This window comes from Adiantum capillus-veneris, chromosome 18 (assembly GCF_014529385.1).
Source record: "Adiantum capillus-veneris isolate H3 chromosome 18, ASM1452938v2, whole genome shotgun sequence".
In the NCBI taxonomy this organism is placed as follows: Eukaryota; Viridiplantae; Streptophyta; class Polypodiopsida; order Polypodiales; family Pteridaceae; genus Adiantum; species Adiantum capillus-veneris.
Genome location: NC_140948.1, coordinates 67,276,439 through 67,294,097, shown reverse-complemented (window position 1 = coordinate 67,294,097; position 17,659 = coordinate 67,276,439). Strand labels below are relative to the sequence as shown.

The window sequence follows — 17,659 nt, the reverse complement described above, 5'->3', positions numbered from 1 at the left end:
GTGCGTGCGCGTATCCACCTCCTCCTGTCGCACTCACCTTGCTCATCAAACGTCCATAACTATGGAGACAACAAGAACCCAAGATATTTGGAATGTCAGCAATACACAATGAAATAAATATATGTATAGAAGTATGTTGCCGCGATTTTGGCAGCAGGTCAAGTTAGTTGGAATCTCAACGGATGCTCTCATGTCTGGCAAGGAAAAAAAGCATAATGCGGCACGTGGAGGAGAGACGGGAATGCAGTGACGTTTGCATGGCAGATGTGAGTAGCAGGAGGTGGAGAGCAGAGGGAGGGCGGCACAGGGTGATTTTTTTTATTGTGTCTGGCCTGCACTTCAGCTGGCGACGTGGACGAGCGAACTGCGCAGGTGGGACAATTTCTCTCTCTCTCTCTCTCTCTCTCTCTCTCTCTCTCTCTCTCTCTCTCATTTGGAGGGTGAGGTCAGGGTGGTGCAGGCGGGGTGGCCCTGCGTTCGCGAGCCCTATGGCCATGTAAGAGAGCTGCGCAGCCCATAGCAATGGCAAGCCCTACGAGAGGAGGTGAGGGGCAATGTATTACCCTGCTTGGCATGATAGGGTGAGGCGGAGATCGAACAACAGGGCCGCTGCGTACAAGTCGGAATGAGCTAGGTGGAGATGGAGGAGCAGGGCCGCTGCGTAGAGGTCTGTAGATGTCGCGCGAGAATGTGCTGCAATGAGTTTTCCTTCAAGTTCAAGATTCGATTTGGAATCGAATCATCGAAATTAATTAATGTATAGAATATAATCTTTAAAGTATAGAAAGAATCAGACATATCTATTCTCACATCCATTAATTAATTCCCTACAAAGATTCGCTGAACTCCTTCACTTTTATCGATTGGAGCCGATGCACATGCTCCTTGCTCCACCAACTCGCCGAACCCTGTTGTCCCCTCATCCTCCCCATCGCCTCGTCCTCCATGGTTGCCTTAGTCTAGTTGCAACCACCTTCTGTCTCCGCTTTCATCATTCCCAGCAGTCAGGAACGCATTTTCACCGCCTTCATCATTCCACTGTCTCGTAGTTACTTAGCAAATTGAGCTCGCATATCGCATAGGCTTGGACCCTGCAGAGGCGAACCTTCTTTAGTTTCCCAACTGCCCTACGACCTACGGGGCACACGCCTTGCCTCCCCTTCCTAGCCTCGTTCCCCGTCTCGTCGATGTTGCTCCCTGCTCTGCCTGCATCCACGCAATGCATCGACATCACCGTACAGACACGAGAGAGAGAGAGAGAGAGAGAGAGAGAGAGAGAGAGAGAGAGAGAGAGAGAGAGAGAGAGAGCATGTCCCCGTGCCACTTGCGGGCACTGCTATCCTGCACCGCCCGACGTCCATGCAGACTTTTGTGTGCAACAAATTGCCATGCGCACCGCCCTTTGTCCATCCATATCTTGTGCGCGATAAAAAATCTAAACTTCCGTGCTCCCCTAATAATTTCTCGTAAATTTCCAAAATGCCCTTCAAATTTTCCAAAAATCCTAAAATACGCCAGGTTGTCAGAGCAAATCTCTCCAAAAATAAAGTTTTTTATAGCTTTCCATAACAGGTGATTGTATTTTAACTTGTATTGGAGCTAGTTAATATTTTAAACATAATTGCCTTCTCTCTTTTTTAAAAAAAATATTCTTCTATAAATTGCATGCTAACCACTAAAGAACGGATCTCAATTGTCAAAAATCTTAATTGATAGGTCACGTGGACGTCTGCTTCCTTTTCTATTCAAACTAAAACACGTGCCTTTACTTTTACATCCTTTAAACAAAGGTATCTCTCTGAATTCTTACAAAAAGAAATGGAAAAAAGATTTTTTTTTTTTTTTTTTTTTTGGGGGGGGGGGGGGGGGGGGGGGGGGGGGGCACAGTATTGAACTCCAACAGATTAGTGCACACAGCAAGCAATTTACATTATACTATCACTAGGCTACCTCTTTAAGGCTCCACAAGACAATTTGTTTTCATAAATTCAGGACCACAAGAAAAGCGATTATTAATCTTAAAGAAAAAAAAGAGTTATAAAAACTAGAGCCTGAAAGCTTCAATATCTTGCCTAAAATATTATCGACCATAAAAATTACAAAACCTTTGTTTAGCATACAAAACACGGTCCAGAATTGAGAAATCAAAAAATGATTTGTTATGTCTGCTACAATATCCGCAAAAATCTTGAAGAGTACTATCGAGAACAATGTTTCTTAATTTTGCCATGGCAAAAAAAAAAAGGGAACCAAAACCTTGAAAAATATGAAACGTGGTCAAACGATCAATAAATTTAACAAAGATCTTAATATCCTTGAAAAGAAAAGGAATATAATATAAAAAGCTCTACAACTCACACAACTTCATTCATTTCAACAAGCTGCACGAAAAACTATTTGACAAAAGAACTAATCATAATCCAATCCATCAAACAAACTATGTAAAAAAAACATATACTTATAACACAAAAATAATTGCCATGTCGAATGAATACTTTGAAAATTAAATCCCAAACAACGCCTACTATTTGATGATATAATGTTACCAAAACAGTTACACCCTACAAACAGAATAAGTCTTTTCTTGTTTGGATATTCGTAGAAGGTGTAGGGAAAGGACACTATGGTGACCAGTTGGCGACTGGTGGGGAGTCGGGAGCCAGTGCTGGGAGCCATTATTCATGGGAAAGGACACTAACAGTCTTTTCTCGGTCGTCAAATGTCTAGGGCGAGGGGGGCCAAGTAGCGAGCATGAAAGCGACTCGGAGCAAATTTTGCACAGCGAAAGCGATGGGGGAAAATTTCGCGCGGCGAAAGCGACGTGTAAGCAAATTCTGCACAATGAAAGTGACGTGTCGTAGCCAATCATTGGCTTAGAATAAAGTTTATTCCCTCTGTTGATGTGTCAATCATCGAACAGCTGTATGCAAATATTACGTGATTTAATTGTCACTGAATGGAGGGCCAGGATGCGTAGCCCCCCTCCCCTGGACTTTGACGGTTTATTACGCTACTATAATCATCAAGTAAATCAAATATATAGATAACATCCAAGTATTGCTAATGGCCTATACCTACAATAAATTAAGCTGTATTTAACATTGGATGAACCACTATATACTATAGTTTAGACTACTCGGTCGAAACTCACTAAAACCCACTAATTTGCCTGATTAGATTCTCAACAGAATCTTTCAAGTCAAACAAAAACTCATTGGGGCCGATTCCTACCAGGGTATTTGGCAGGCGGGCCAACAACAGGCCTGTCTCTGTGTTGAGCCCTTATTTTGACGCATTGGATCAACAGTTTAGTTGCAATAGAGATAGAGATTGCCGCAACTTCACTGTCTGGGGCATCGCCCCCCCCCTGCCGGGCTATCGTCCGCCTCGTCTTGCATCCCCAGCCTTGCGTGTGTCAATCCTCCCACACATGCAGGTCTGGACTCAACGCAGTGAAAAAGACAAACAAGCATGCATGTCCAGTCCCTGTGCTTCATTCCCTTGGGACGAGATGCTCCGTCGTCTCCCCAGGTATCCTCCCCGTGCAAGCAATTCTATTGCGTGAGGCGGTAGCGCACCAGCAGCTCCGAGAGAGAGAGAGACTTGCCTGCGCACAACCAGGGAGACAACAGGATGTTACATGCGGGGAGGAGAGAGAGAGAGAGAGAGAGAGAGAGAGATGTGTGTGTGATGTCCTGCTACTACGCATGACGAGCCGCTCCAATACACCTTGTGTATTGCTTATGGACAGGAAAAATATATGCCATATGTCATGCGCCAGCCTCCTCTCCGGCCACCTGTAACCCCCTTCCCCTCCAAAACAAAAAAAATAAAGGCATGCACGCACTGCAGGAAAATATCATTTTTCCAAACATACAAAATTCCTTTCCTTGAATTTGCCAAGCGGAAATTTAGAAAGTCATAAATTTTTTTGGGTTTTCGCACTATTTTCCTTTATTTTGGGGTGGAATTTCTCCTTTTCCCTTTGCTCTCAACCGGCATTTTTGAAATTGAAAATGGCACGATATTAGGTTGGGACAAGTTTTTCCCGAATATTGACACGTTGATCCCTAGTTGCCTATTCGCACTAACATTCTTACTTTGCGCCAACCTCTTGTCTTGCCCCGCCTAACCAGCGACCCCCCCCCCCCCCCCCCCCCCGCCCCCCCCCCCAAAGAAAAAAAACAAATCTCTCTCTCTCGACGCTCTCTCTCCATTTGTGCTATCAGACATCGCTTGCCGATCGAGGGCCTTCTGCACTTCTAGACACACAATACCGTATTATCGTCCTTTAAATAAATCGACAAATATATCGGCTTTGAAAAAAATCTCGACACTCAAAATTCTCGATACTAAATCCAAAAAAAACAAGCACTTGGTCAGACTACAATTCCAAAAAAAGAAAGTTTTCTTACACCTGCTTAACTCAAAAGCAAAACTTAACTCTTTTTGAAGACTTTTTACTCTTTAAACCCAGAGGGATCCAAGCAAGATTCCCTTGAATAAGTCCCAAAACCAAAATTGGCTGGACTTACTAGAATTAATTAGACATCACTCCATGTAGAAAACTTAGACAAACTTGCATTGACATACAAAGACGTGCAACTAATCGTTATTGATGAAATTTCACTCGTCGGTTCAAATATTTTTACGTTAAGAGATGCTCATTTACAAGCAATCAAAAAAGAACATGATAAACCTTTGGGAGGACTTGACATTTTACGATGTGGAGACTTATGTCAGGCAAGTCTTGTAAAAGACACTTGGATCTTTAAAAGAAAAAGAGGGCTAAAATAGGTCCGCTCACTTTCCAAAATGAGGCTCGTTATATGGAATCTCGCTTGATTCTTTGTATGGTTTGAAGGGGAAAAAGGAAGGCGGACGACATGTGGAGGAAAGAGAGAAAGGTAGGGAAAGATTTTTTTCGTGTATCGTAGTAGAGGAAAAAGCGTACTGTGTGTGTACGTCCAATAGAATCATGAAAATCATATTACAAATGCCGGATCCATTTGTGTATTGATTGTCGTAGTGCAGGTGGGAGCATGTTTCAAAAGGCGCAATGAGAGAGCGATGGTCCAAGGCTAATGGTAGAGATGGAACTCGGTTTTTGTGTTGAGTGTGGTTCTTGGCTTGTTTGCAAGAGAGAGGCATGCCAGGTGCATGCGAGAGGAGGGAAACACAGAGGAAGAGAGAGCTCAAGATGGAACCAAGGGCAATGGCGAGTCTAGCGGTAGGGGAGGTGGCCGCATGGAGTTTTTGTATTCAGGGGCTACGTTATATTGTGTAGTAGGTAAGGGAGATGAGAAGGTAGAGTACGAGCCACAGAGATGCAAAGCTTCGAGTGCCGCGATGGACACACAACACACACACACACACACACACACACACACACACACACACACACACACACACACACACACACACACACACACACACACACACACACACACACACAGAGAGAGAGGAGAGAGAGAGAGAGAGAGAGAGAGAGAGAGAGAGAGAGAGAGAGAGAGAGAGAGAGAGAGAGAGAGAGAGATCATTTGTTGTTTGAGTGCAGAGGCGAAGGGGAAAGTGGGGGAGGAGCACTATGAGATGGCCATGGTGATGGGAGAGGCTTTGTAGAGCTGATGACAGAGACACAAAGGGTTGAAAAGGGGGGTGTTGACACATGGAGGAGAGAGAGGGAGGGGGAGAGAAGTGCGCATGCCATGTGCAAGGAAAAAGACAGAGAGAGAGAGAGAGGGAGATTTATTTTCCTGCATCAAGTGCACCGCAATGCCTTCCCTTTGCTCCTACCTGCACCATGGCTTGCAGGGTAGGGCAGGGTAACAGGGAGCCATACAACAAGGACAACTGTGACATAGCAGGGCGTGCATTGCTAGGGGAGTGAGGGAGAGATATATTTTCTTGCGTGTGTTTTGTCTGAGATAGTCCTATGTGCACAATGGCATTGTAGGGAGTTTTGTTGCCGCCTAGGGATGCTATGTGCATGTGAAGGCGCACAAAGAAAGGCAGGATTGAAGTTTGATGGTGAAGAGAGAGAGAGAGAGAGAGAGAGAGAGAGAGAGAGAGAGAGAGAGAGGGTGTGTGAGTCACTTCTCCCTGCCTAGGGATCCCATGCCCAAGCTAAGGTGCAACAACACATAGATAAAGATGGCGGGCTGTGTGTGAATGCAATTTTTTAGGGGGATGATACCGATAGGCTACTGTCTTTTGCCTTCACATTCAAAGATTCCCAAGGAATCTCAAAAGAAAGTTAACTGCCTTTTTGAAATGGACTGAGTAGGGGGCAAACGAAGGGATTGTGCAGGGTCGTAGGCTAAGTGCAATTGTGTCCAGCAGGACAAGGACTGAGCTGGCGGATGCAGTTATTGTCTTCTCTTTGCCAATGACTTTGGAATTGCCCCGGACAACCGGTTTCTGTCAAGCTCCAAGAAGTGTAGGGAGGTGTTTGCTGATGTGTGTGGCTCTAGAGAGAGTTGGTTGGAAACCATTGCAACGGACCAAGGGGTGAAGGGAGGAGACAATTAGAGGTTGCTTGTGGTTCTACTTGTAGAATTTGGGGAGAGAGGGAGATTGCACAAGTGTGTGTGCCAATTTCTTGATTGTGCGGCTGTGGAAAATTCTTTAAAGTTAGGGATCTTGCGTTTGGAAGGCGGATCTAACACTGATAGGATGTTGTCCAAATATGGTCAGAGGATGATGGCGCCCATTAGCAGGTTGGCTTTCATGCCAGGCATCACGATTATGAGGCAGGAGGACAGAGGTCGCACAAAACTTGAGGAGGGCTTTTATTGTGTGGTGATGCGAGGAGATGGGGCATAGTGAGTTGGCAAGCAAGGGGAGAGAGCGAGCGGCAGGGTCTCAACTCTTGCATGGCTGCAAAGAAAGAGAGAGAGAGAGAGAGAGAGAGAGAGAGAGAGAGAGAGAGAGAGAGAGAGAGAGAGAGAGAGAGAGCGAGCCTTGGGTGGGGGCACAAAGTATCTCTTGCTTAGTGGTGTGTCTGCATGCACGTGATGGTAATGAGGTATTGTCCGAGAGTGGCGCATGAACAAGGACATCGTGCCTTTTTCTTTTAGATCTGCAAGCTTCGTAGAGGCTTAATTAATTAATGGAATGAGAATGGACCTAAATAGAGGACCTTTCAATAAGTCCTATTAATCCATCATATTGGGAACAATATGTTAAATGCTACGAACTCATTGAACCTATGAGACAAAGTAATAGAAGTTATATCAACATTATAAACAAAATAAGAATTGGGATTCAATCAAAATCAGTAGGTTTGCCAAAGTGTCTCATCAACAAAGATCTCTTGGCTTCCCTTTGCTTGGGGGTCAGAAGGAAAGGGAAGGAGCCTGCAGGTGCTCAAGGTTTGGAGTGCATCAATAAGGGCCAGCAGGCTGCAATCTCTCTATCGGAGAGCTTAGGAAGTGCGAAGCAAAAGAACAAGTAGAGGGTAGAGATGCAGTGCATGGAGAGGCAAGGTTTGCAGGCAGTAGCAATGCACGAAGCCAGGGGCTCGTCGCAAACTTGCAAGGCACGGGATCGCAGGGCCTGACAGAGCGAGAAGGGATGGGCATCATCACACAGGAGCGTACAACCCACGATGGGTCATCTCTTTTTCACTCCTCTTGTGAAAAGTGAGAAAAGAATCTATGTAGATTCTACTTATTGAAAGCGCAGCGAGTAGTAGGAGACATTGAATACCTAAATACCCACTACAATCCTGTGTCTCTAGATACTCAAATATCATACCTTTACTATGATAACATAAGCAAGGATAAGCATAATAAAATCATGTTCGAAGAAACAAAACAACATGCAAAAAATTTATAGCAATTGATAAAAGAAATCAAGAACATGCAGCAAGAAAATCAAAATTATATAATCACCCACATATTGTGGGTTTCCCCCCCCCCCCCACCACACAAAACCCAAAAACCCCCCACCAAAACAAAGCAACCCAAATCCTAGACTATGTAGTGGTCTACAAAAAATTCTTGAACTAAAACTCGGACTAATAGCCGAACTATGTGCTGGTAATCTTGATATCACAGATGGTCTTGTCAATGGTGCATAAAGCACATACAAAGGACACAGTACAATAGATAATAAAACATCATTATGGATACATTTTTGGCCTGCTACCTTTACTTAATAGGTCTTTTATCACTTCACGTGGTTTATTTTACCTTACATGTTGAGAAGTTTTGGGCTATGATACATGTGATGGCTACTTAAATTTTCTTTTCTGACGTACCTTGAGGGATGAAAGTGCCACATAACATCACATTTCTAGTCGCATTATGATGCTAGTCTCTTTTTTGTATATTCATGCTTGATTGGTAACCTTACTAAAAATGGAGAAACATTTGATAGGCTGAGAGGAGGTGCCTTTTTATGCGGTTATCGGATGCGACTCATACAAAGGGTACTCACTGGCTGATTTAATTGAATGTCTTTTCTTGATACTCCTGATAATGATGAAATGAGATAAGGATGGCTTGAACATCATTATGTGGGATAGATGTTTACTTCTAAATTGATTATCTTGCTTGAATTGAGAAGGGCTCTGCCATATTGTCTAATCACACTGCTTCTCCTCGTATGTGCTCTCTTGTTTGTTGGCCTGGGGGATATACAGGTCTTATATTCATATATTAGAATGGAAATTATTAAAAGATGGATAGTGTACAATGAAAGTCTTGGAAAAACTCTTATGGGTCATTATGTGGAGACTTGGAATATGATAGGAACACCAACACTAAACTGAGGTTTTTTTACCCTTTTAGATGCTAGACTGCATGCTGAATGGTGTTTTACTAACTTTTCTTACTACTGGCATTGGTAAGTGCTAAAAATGTATGCATTACTTGGGATGTAGTGTTTGTACTTCAAAATCTACGGGGGAATTTTTTTATACTATCACTTGTATGGAGGGGCTTTCCATGACCTAAATATGTGGTGGCCTTATACTGGCTTACTATATTTGGATGGTCTCAAGAAGATTAATGTTCTCTGGCCTTGGTATAATCTATTGATACTTACTAGCATGGTTCACCCTCTCAGGTGGTTATGGTGCTCGGTGAATTCTAAACAGTAGTCACAACTCGATATTTTGTTGATCTGTATAGGTATATAAACTTGTATATACTGGCATTTTTTAGATCTTTGCAAGTCACTGGTTTCTTTAAATCACTCATTTATTCACTTGAGAGACTAAATAAATTGACCCCTAAACCTCCTAAAGATGGCGGTTAAATTTAAGAATGGATATGCTGGGCAAGAGGTAGATACTAGCAAGCCTCACATTGAATAACTCTTGAGGTGCAAAGATTGTTGGGGGACAGGGGCTATAACATTTTTTTTGGGGGGCAGCTCTCTCTCTCTCTCTCTCTCTCTCTCTCTCTCTCTCTCTCTCTCTCTCTCTCTCTTTCTCTAAGCTTGCTTCTAGAAAACATGTGATAAGTAGGTGACGGGAAGTGTTTCCACCCTACTCTTAACAATGTGTGGCCTTACTGAAGAGGCAGGGTGAGATTGTTATTTTATGCAAGACACGATGATGCCTTGCTAGTTATGGGCTACTATTGGGTGAAAGGCAGGGTGAAAATCAAAATCTCTCACAAATTTGCCTTCTGTTTTTAAATACATGCGGTAACAATCATACATGAGATTAAAAGGAGTGGTAACACTCATATCTGGTTATGGTTATTGTAATTGGATTTTATGAGGTTCGGCTTGCTGACTTCAAGCTGACTAAGAACCTGACCAGCGTCATAAAGTTACTTTTGTATACACAGATCAACACCTTGAACCTTAAAGAAAACTCTGAAATTCATTTTAGTGAATGAGGTTTAAAAGCATGGTGTGAACTTATACTTTTGGTGGTTGATAGTACTTAGTTGATGTAATGCTGGCCTTTTTTTCTATGACTCTTAACTACATCTCCATGGGAATGACACCATTGTTGGTGGTAAAAGAAACATAAAATACTTTTTGTTGAATAGAAGCTTAAATTTTGAAATTAGTGTTAGTGTTTTACTTTGAAAACACTCAAATGCTTCAAAAAGGGCCTTAATCCTCACGTGAGGGTCTCGGATAAGATGGCATTGGACTGGACTTTTGAAAATTGATCCAAACTACAAAGGAGATGATGTCCAATTTTTCTTGGAAGAAGATTAAGCAAATATATGACTTGATACTTGATCTGTGTTAAGTCGTTAGTTTTTGTTATAATTCTTGACACCAACAACAAGGGAGGGAGTTGTTGACATCTGTCTTCCCAATTATTGCCAGTACTGATGGACTTCCATTTTTTGGATGGTGGCAGGTAAGAGGTTTCCTCCTTGGGATTACGATGACAATTGTAACAATAAAAAATGATCACCCATTGTCCATTTATAAATGATTGATAGCCCTGATTGACTAGCTTAAATCCCTAGAAGGACTATCATCTATGTACCAATAGTTTTCTACACACACACACACACACACACACACACACACACACACACACACACACACACACACACATGTGTGTACAAGTACCACTGCTTGGTATTGGTCCGGACACTTCAAATGGAAAGGAACCTCCACTTCCTTCGTGGCATATTTTTTTGCTCCAATTTCTCCTCCCGCCGCTATTGACTGCTCAAAGCTCCAATGATCGAGCCGTTTGAAACCACAAAGCTATTGTCTAGGACTTCAACTCCACCCATGTGCTCTTCATTTGGACGGTCCAACCAAACTCAAACAATGCCCACCAAGGGGAGGGAGTCGTTGACACCTGTCTTCCCAAGTAATGCTAGTTCTGACAGGCTTGTGTTTCTTGGATGGTGGCAGGTAAGAGATTCTTTCCTTGGGATTACAACAAAAACTGTAGCAGTAACGGAAGATCATCCAATGTACCAACAAATGTACCAGCTGGATTCTTCTACATGTGGATGTAGTGGAAGCTCATCCCAAAGGATGCGCACATACGATACATATATTATATTATCAAATTTTTTATCTAAATGATTGTATTATCTATTAGATACAGAATGTTGTATAGGTGTATATGAAATGATTTATGACATCTTGTTTTAAAAATATTGTTATTTAATATATTATCTAACTCAATTGTCTAAGTATGGTTCAATTATGAGGGGATTTTTCATACTTAAACACACACACACACAGAGTTTCCCTACTAGTCTTTGGTCGGACTAGTGCCATACTTAGCAATTGGGATTAGATAATATATCAGATAATAATATAGCTACTCCAATTTATCCTGACTTCAATCAAACGGTTTTTGTCAGGATATGAGTATTTATACCCTAAGAATTGGATTGCCTACTCTTTAATACAAGTTACATTATTATTAGCTTGATCCACCCAATCCAAAGGGATGGGTCGGGGCTCTCAGCTCCTAAATTGGTCAAGCGCCTACATGTTTACATATAATCCATATACTGTAAGCATTGACCACCCTCGAGCAGGTGTGGATTTTCAAGTTATCTTGTAGGATCGGAGTATTGTACAGTAACCAACGTCACGACATATTCCACAAATTTGGAGTGACATCATTGAAATCATGAGACATCAGGTATGTAGATTTCATAATACCATACTCTCCTCCTTGGAGGACCCCTTTATCATACAACAATTGGGTGTACTTACATCTAAGTTCTGTTCAAACACATTACAAATGAGTAATCTTGCATCTAAACCTTGTTAACACCATACAAGTGACTGAGCTATAAAGCATGGAAATTACTACAATTGGTGAGGGATTGGTCCACTTGGTGGACCATCCTCCACCAAGTGGATCTCTCCTCTGGGATGGGAGAGGGCCACACACACACACACACACACACACACACACACACACACACACACACACACACACACACACACACACACTTATCTAGCTGACAAGTCCTTGTCTAACCCTTGGCTAACAGCTTCCCTCTTTGGTGTGCTAACCTAGAGCTGTTACTCCAACTCATCTGCCAAAAATAGGTATCATTTAAATACCATTTTGGTCGAGTAACTCTGTCACCTAAAAACTACCTACCTTGTTTAAATCTAGGTAACCCACTCCTAGTCTATTATTAGCTCGCATTCTGACTAACCTCTATAGCATCATTATTACTAGCACGAGCAGTAGACGTGTATGGCCTTCTTACGAGGAGTGTCAAAACATAAACACACATGCTCGTACACACAAACCTAGGATCTTCTCTTGCATACACTGGAATTGCTCTTGCCACAATACTTCTCCCTGGCTTGATAAACACTAGAACCCAAAGGGAATACACCTCACAGCTGGTCTCTTTTGGATTAGCTGGAGCTCTGAACTGGCGGTGGACTTGAATGAAACAACTCACATAATGTAAAATTTCATAATGAAGTCAACCACTATTGGTATGGGTGCATAAAAATAACCCCTCTTTTTATGGAATCGAGGGGTGCTTATTAGTCTGCATCACCACACGCCCTTCTTGCTTGGTACTTCCCCGTGAGCTAACACAAGCAAATGCGACCACACACCTAGAATCTCTCTCTGTCTCTCTCTCTCTCTCTCACACACACACACACACACACACACACACACACACACACACACACACACACACACACACACACACACACACACACACACACACACACACACACACACACACACACATAGATCACTTGCATGGAGCTCTCTCTCTCTCTCTCTCTCACTCACACACACACACACACACACACACACACACACACACACACACACACACACACACACACACACACACACACACACACACACACAGATAGAGAGCACTTGCGTGGAGCTCTCTTGCAAAGTTTCTCAAGCATAGGCACTGTTGACGATACCTCGGTGGATCTCTTCTTCTCCTATTGATCTGCTACAGATTACCGCTCATGATAGATAGAATGTGGCGCTCTGGTTGCGAAGCATTGGAACTTATGAAATCTGCCTCACATGCCATCGCCTCTCAAAGACACAACATGATGGACGGAATGCATGTCTATAGGGGCAATTGACATCCAACGTTTTTCAACTAAACCCTGCCCACTTCGGAAAGGGAAGATATCGACATTCAGGTAGGTGCAATTGCACCTACTCAATATATTTTGGGTTTTTGATAAGTAACAAGTTCTTAGAATGTCTGTCGGAAAGAAAAACATTCGAAAAGCTGCAAGTAGTAGTGTCCACTTCCAGGTTTTGTACTTAGCATAATTTGAAGTTTCTGGATTTTCTATTCACTGATATGAGTTTGCCTGAGTTGGGGACCCATTGGCACTGATATCTACCTGGATTGTTAACTACGTTAGTCATTTGGTTACTGAAAGTCGACACTAAAGTTTATGTAACGGATTATGTTTGGGGTTTGGCACTCAGAGTTGCAAACCAGAAATGGGGTGACCTGATTGGTCTAAATTACCCTTTGAACTTAGAATTAATCAATTTTAAGCATTGGCTATTTTTTATCACAAAGATATTTGCTTGCTCTCGGAACTTGGCAGAAGTAATCATAAATTTATGGATGTGGAATGACTATCATTAGCATAATAGGTATGACCATTGGACTTTTTTGACTGTGCAGGACTGTTCTAACTGATGATTGAACATACGTAGTTAGTTTACTGCATCATAAAGAGAATTGTTTGTAGACTTCCGAATTTGGCATGACCATGTTTTGCATGATGGATTTTTTGACTTGAAAATAACACATATGTATTGGTTGCTAGAGCCTTAAACCTCATGTGAGGGTCTCAGCAGAGATGGCATTGATTGGAAACTTGAAATATTGTCCGTTTTACAAAGGAGATGCTGTGGAATTTTTTCTGTTAGAGTTCTTTACTACTAGAAGCTGGAGCGATGCTACCTCTCTTCTATTTTAATAATGATTGTAGACTTTATAGGCTGACTTTACAGAAGAAATTAGACATCAGCCTTATATGGTGCATACAACTTCCATTGGGCTACCTCCATGGATTGTAGCTCGACACTCAGATCTAGTTTACACAGATTAGGTTATTTTTGGATTTTTACTCAATAGCTTAAGATATTATCGATCTTTTGAGCTCAATCAAATTATATAAATATGCTTATGAGATCTGGTAAAGATCCTCGAGGAAGTGGTAATGACTAGAACTTTTTGAAATACAATCTGTATGTAAATAATATGTTGTCCAACTTAAACATCCACCTGGCAAAATGGCCTTATAGACATGTACCTCTATCTTTGTATGCAGGAAATCACTTTTGATGAAGGTAAGTATATAGTGGTGACTTCACAATTACAAAGTACTTTTTGATGCTCTTGGATAAGTACATAATTTTTAACACAAATGTTACTTTGAAATTCGTTCTATTAAAAGAGCCTTAACCCTCAAGTGGGGGTCTCGGAAGAGATGGTAGTAGACTGGACTGTTGAAAATTGATCCAATTTACAAAGGAGATGCTGTCCATTTTTTTCTAGAATTAAAAGATGTAAACATTAGCATAAATAAATGGCTCAAACTTGATATTAGATCTTTGTTATGGTGGTAGTTTGGGTTGTAATTTTTGACACCAATAACAAGGGGAGGGAGTCGTTGACACCTGTCTTCCCAAGTAATTCTAGTTCTGACAGGCTTGTCTTTCTTGGATGGTGGCAGGTAAGAGATTCTTTCCTTGGGATTACAACAAAAACTGCAGCAGTAACGGAAGATCGTCCAATGTACCAACAAATGTACCAGCTAGATTCTTCTACATGTGGATGTAGTGGAAGCTCATCCCAAAGGATGGGCACATACGATACAGATATTATATTGTAGTGATCCAAGATCAAATTTTTGATCTAAATGATTGTATTATCCATTAGATACAGAATGTTGAATTGGTGTATATGAAATGATTTATGACATCTTGTTTTAAAAATATTGTTATTTAATATATTATCTAACTCAATTGTCTAAGTATGGTTCAATTATGAGCGGATTTTTCATACTTAAACACACACACACACACACACACACACACACACACACACACACACACACACACACACACACACACACACACACACACACACACACACACACACACACACACATGTGTACAAGTACCACTGCTTGGTATTGGTCTGGACACTTCAAATGGAAAGGAACCTCCACTTCCTTCGTGGGATATTTTTTTGCTCCAATTTCTCCTCCCGCCGCTATTGACTGCTCAAAGCTCCAATGATCGAGCCGTTTGAAACCACCGAAAGCTATTGTCTAGGACTTCAACTCCACCCGTGTGCTCTTCATTTTGACGGTCCAACAAACTCAAACAATGCCCACCAAAATCGCAAAAAATCATATGAGGCCACGCGGTTGGTAACTACCACCAACCTTGACCTTGATTATCCTAACCGTCTGGACTTCATTTGATGTGCCGTCACTTCTTGATAACTTCACACAATGCACACTTCCTCTGTAAACCCCATCAAGATTCAAAAAATATCCGATGGCTCACTTTCCAAAGCAGTCAATCTAGCACAAATCCGACCCCCGAAAAAACTTCATATGGCAATCAAGGTGGAAAGGTACGTAGTGTACGGTACGGTTTAGGTACGTACGGAACGTACTTCCGTACTGAACCAACCTTTAGGTACGTGATAGGTATGTACCATTTGTAAAAAAAGACAATTACACTAAATTTAAGTTCACAGACCTTTCAAAATTCAGCCTCATTAACAATGCAATGCTTAAAATGAACATATTGATAAAAAAACTTAATGACTCAAGATTCAATACTCAATGAGAAAACCAATGACCATAAATCATAAGACCAAATAACAACTACAAAGTTCAAACATCATGTCCATGGCATTAGCCAGAAGTGGGCATATACCATACAAACTGAATCAAGATCCAAAATAAAGTACTGTGAAATACTACAATGCCATAATAACAATAAAAGTCTGCTGCAACCTGTCCTCCAAAGCATGAAGTCACCAGTGTGCACTAAGACGTGCGGCCTCAAAAGTCTATGTTAGATGTAGAAGATGAATCGTCGGTAGAGAGCAAGCCCCCATCATCAAGGACATTGCCCTCCTCATCAAACTCAGGGTCAGGCTCAGCATATGTCAACTCTGGTACAAGCACCTCTGCACCACAAGCCTCCTCAGGCATATCAACAATCTCTGCATGGATGAGCCGGACAGCTTCATTCGCTCGCCTGCGAATGGAGCGAATAGGAAGCTTCCCCCTACGAATACTCTCTCGTCTCACAGTGTCTGGATCTCCTCCCACCGTGCGTAGAGGAAGGCTAAGAGCTCGTGCACGTGATCTAGTCACACGATGATCCACGCTCTCGAGCTCTCTATGCAGCTCTCTGAGAATCTGCTCCTGCTCGTCTCTAATCTGTCGGTCCACCTCCTCTGGTCTAGGATCATCTACCATTTTCAGCTCTGTCGCATCAACCTGTTGAAGAGTAAAATAAAGTTAAACTGACTTATTTATGGCATATGCTTGCAGGTTGAGTTTACAGTGGCCAACATCAAGGTAATTACCTATTTGGGTTGCCCCAAAGAATGGTAACTCCGCACGAGCCTCATGTTGGCTCTGCAATACACCAACTTCTCCAACTAAGAAGTGCTAAGGCGATTTCGAATCTTCGTGTGTATGAGAGATTAAGCACTCCAATTGCGCTCACATGCTCCAGCCGAGCAATCCTGCTCAGTGATCAAGCAAGAGCGCAATCATCAGCAAGAGAGTGACAAGTGTCAAGTAATATAAAGATGAAGTTAGAAGTTTAAAATGATATATACAATGTAATCATGGATGGCAGTTTCCTAACCTGGGAAAGGATACAAAGAGCAATGCGTGAGAGGTTGGGAAGACCAACTCTCCCATACGAGTGCCACCATGTCAAAGGATACTTTGTGGCTTCCTTCCTCAAAGAAATTGCTCTCGTGAAAGAAGCGCCAATGCCATTCATGTAGTTGGTGAATTCCTTGTCTATCCCAAGCTGATCATCCTCTGAAAACATGAGCCCAACATACTCTGATTGTTTTGTGCTAAGCAAGGTATCACTCCATAGCTCTGGCGACCTGTAGAGAGGATGAAGCATGGCAGCCATCGCATGTATGGGACGACTCATGAAAGTACAACGGCTCTCAACACATCCCAATAAATCTGATCGGCTGAAATATCAAAACAACTTGTCAATACAAGTTAACTGTTATAACTTAGACTTGATGGTTAAAATAGACAAGTTACAACCATTAGAACATGAGGAACCCTTACCGATCAATAGTCAACAGATCGCATTTGGAAATGTGGTCTTTCATCTGCATAAACAGATGATAGACTAGTCCCAAGGTCGATCCCTCCATATCCATCAATCGAAGGAGGACGTAGACTGGCTTGAGTGCCACTGAAAGAGCGTGCACTTCCTGCCAAAAGCTCTCATCAAGGATCCGCCTCTGCAAGTATTTTGTAGATTCATCCTGCGATCTTGACATGCCTTGCCATTTGGATCCACCACTGTCTGTAGTAGTGGATCTCTAAGTTTGTAGAGCCTCTGTAAAACCAAGTAAATGTAGGCAAACCTGGTTTTTGAAGGTCGAACCATATCCAAAGTGCTATGGCTGCGGAAGATAGCAAGAGCCTGATGTTTCTTGCGAAA

The 17,659-nt window shown here is 42.2% G+C and overlaps 1 pseudogene; it reads right to left on the bottom strand.

Annotated features, from left to right (window-relative positions):
• Positions 1 to 16,008: 16,008 nt before the first annotated feature.
• Positions 16,009 to 16,884, bottom strand: LOC147435825 (uncharacterized; annotated as a pseudogene).
• Positions 16,885 to 17,659: the final 775 nt, after the last annotated feature.